General features: G+C 34.0%; 1 long non-coding RNA gene across 1 annotated transcript; it reads left to right on the top strand.

The window, feature by feature from the left end:
- The first annotated feature begins 934 nt into the window (after positions 1 to 934).
- Positions 935 to 1,538, top strand: LOC110937835. The gene is made up of 2 exons (XR_002591075.1): positions 935 to 1,186; positions 1,278 to 1,538. It is a non-coding gene; the product is annotated as an uncharacterized LOC110937835 (long non-coding RNA).
- Positions 1,539 to 3,083: the final 1,545 nt, after the last annotated feature.

The following is a 3,083-nucleotide window of genomic DNA, read 5'->3' as shown; positions in this document are numbered from 1 at the left end:
AGACCAACGGGTTGAGGGTGATCACCGCCTTTTACAAGGGGTCCATCACTATAACTAAGATAATCTCTTAAAATGCCCAACGTGCGGAAATCATCAAAATGGTACATGAAAGATAAGTTGGATCCAAGTGATTCTTTCTTGTGTATCATTTTTATTTTTATTTTTTGTTTTTATATTTTTATTATCTTAAAAGTCTTTTCTTAAAAGTTGGTTCAATTAGACGTTGACGATAAGCCGGTACTAAAAGCTCTTGTGTCCTTGGACGACCTCGGTATCTTGCCATCACTATACTACGTCCGCGATGGGTATACTTGCCCTAGTGTGTGTGTAGAGTGATAGTAGAATATCGTGTTTATAAATTTAAAACTTGAAATCGGCGAGTAAAAAGAGCTAAAAAATAACTAAAAAATATAGATACCCGCACGCACATCAATTATAAACTAGTCGTGCATGAACATCATAAACTTAACCAAACTGTCACATAACAAATAGAAAAGTGGCGATTGGTTTGTTAGTTTTTAGAGTAAAGTGCAGTTTTCATCCCTAAGGTTTCGTCCAATTAGAACATAAGAATTAATTTACGAAATAACAAGAAATGGAAATGAGCGAGTTCATGATCTTCTTGAAAGAATCAGACAACAAACATCAATTCTTGAATCAAAACCTTTCATTTTTGCCACCATTCTTCTCCTCCTTCCTCATTCCCATCGCATATACCAAACACACACAAATTCACACTTGAAACTTCTGGAATGTTTCTCAATTCTTGACTGAAAGTTAAGTTATTACTTTGTTTTCTCAATCACCCCCTTATCTTTGATTATTTTTACTTAATGGTTCTCCAACTTATTTTTTTTACATGTATACATATATTTTTATTAACATAATGAAAATAGGGATGTTACATCCACATGATCCGATACCATCTTTTCTTAATTAAATGCGGTGGTATGATCGTAATATACAAAGATTCACATAGAAACTGTGTAGAAAGAGACATAATCATCAATTGCAAAACCCCAGTTTATGTAACTTAATTGCGAGATTTGGAAACTGAATACAATCTTCAGAGCGAAATCAAGCCCTAAATTCTATCATCTACTTCATCCGAATAAACACACATTATTCTCGATCTTGATTCTACACAAAAAACACAAGTCGATCATGACGATAACAAAACTCGGAGGTAATCTTTTGATTTAAATGTGTATGATTTTTGTTTTGATTTCAACTGTTAAATTCCCAAAATTGAACCTTTGTATGTTATCAACTGCAAGGGACAAAAGAAGCAAATCAAACAATGAAAATCTACAAGCATAGAAGATGAATCCAGATTCGATCAAACATTTCTCTGTTCATAGATAGCATTTTGATAATTTCCTAAAGTTAGGGTTTTGATAACGTGCGTATGTGTGTTTATAACATGCGTTTTTTCATAAATAGCCTTTTGATAACATGTGGTTCTTGTGATTCAAACATATTGTCTTGTTAAACATGTGGTTCTTGATCTTTAACATGCGGTTCTTGTTCTATTCTTATTAACATTCGGTTCTAGTTCCATAGCGTGCGTTTGTTTCCTTATAATGGTTTTGTACAATCCAAAAGTATAGCATAAGTCTAATGTTTTAATAACGTGCTCTTAAGGTTTATAATGTGTATATGTTTTTATATAGAGATTCCTGATGATGATGACTTCGAACCACCAATTAAGTAGAGGAAAGTGAAAAAAAAAACTGATAAGAAGCAAAAAAAAGGTCCATCAAAAAATTGATGATGATGACTTTGAATAGCCAGTTAAGAAGACGAAACTGCAAAAAATAATTAAGCATTAAGCACCGGTCAAAAAGAAAAAAAAGGATAATAAACCAGATCCAATTAGGATAGAGCCTAGGGCTTTTGTTGAATATCACCACGAAACATTGATGCTAAGGTCGACTCCTAATGTTTTCATGGAGGCAATAAGGAAATTTACACCAAAACAAATTGCAGATGTGCAAAGCATCGGGTTTAGATCTGTTCAAGATATACATATCAACGCATTTAGGATATTGGCTGTTATGAAACTAAGATGAGCAATTCAATGTACTTAACATATGAAATCATAGAATCAAAATTACAGCAGACTTAGTGTATCAAGTATTTGGAATTCCAAAAGGTCCTAACCAAGTAGTTGAAAAAAAATAAGCCTTGGAAAGGTGCGAAAGTTAAAAAGAATAAGGGGCTGTTTGGCAACATCTGAGTGGTTAAGTGCTGAACTAGTAAGATGTCCGAACCATTAAGTGTTGAACCAGTAAGAGGTCAAGAGGTCTGAACCCTTAAGAGCCTGTATAATGCTTAACCGTTCAGAGCCAAATGTCTGACCAATTTAGATTAGAGGTCTTAACCATTCAAACTCTGTATAAATCTTAACCATTCAGAGGCAAATGTCTGAACCATTCAGACATCTGCTCATGAAACAAACAGTTTGAACCATTAAGTGTTGAACCAGTAAGAGGTCTGAACCATTAAGAGCCTCATTAAGAGGTAAACAAACAACCCCTAAGCTTACGAAAGGTGCCTTGAGTACTATAGATGAGTTCAAGAATCAATGAACCATAAATAGGATTACTCATGGAATGGTTTCAGATGACATGAAAGAACAAAGAGATGGTGGGTGGTTGTTTAAGCTAAATTTCCTAGTCTACTGGAACATATTATTTGTCGAGATAACAAAATCTACCACTCTAACTCTAAATCAGAAGTTTTTGTTGGCGACTGAAAAAGATGAAGATATATCACAACTAAATTGGTGTTTGTATCTACTTGAGTCTCTACAGCGAACCAAACAGGGTTGGAAAATGTTGGATTCACAATACGTGGGGCCTATCGCCTTTCTCACGGTATTTATTAATATAAAAAGATACAACATCTTATCTAACATTAAAAACCTACTATAAAATGTGACAGTTATTGTGAACGCATGATTACAATAGAAGGCATCGCCTATTCGGACGTGTCATTGAATTACCAGTTATACGGTATATCACATCATTTATGATGGATGAAATGGAAGAGCATTTGTTCAATAATGGACCTATGACAAA

The sequence above is a fragment of the Helianthus annuus genome, chromosome 1 (genome assembly GCF_002127325.2).
Source record: "Helianthus annuus cultivar XRQ/B chromosome 1, HanXRQr2.0-SUNRISE, whole genome shotgun sequence".
Taxonomy (NCBI): Eukaryota; Viridiplantae; Streptophyta; class Magnoliopsida; order Asterales; family Asteraceae; genus Helianthus; species Helianthus annuus.
This window is presented reverse-complemented; position numbering and strand designations above follow the sequence as displayed.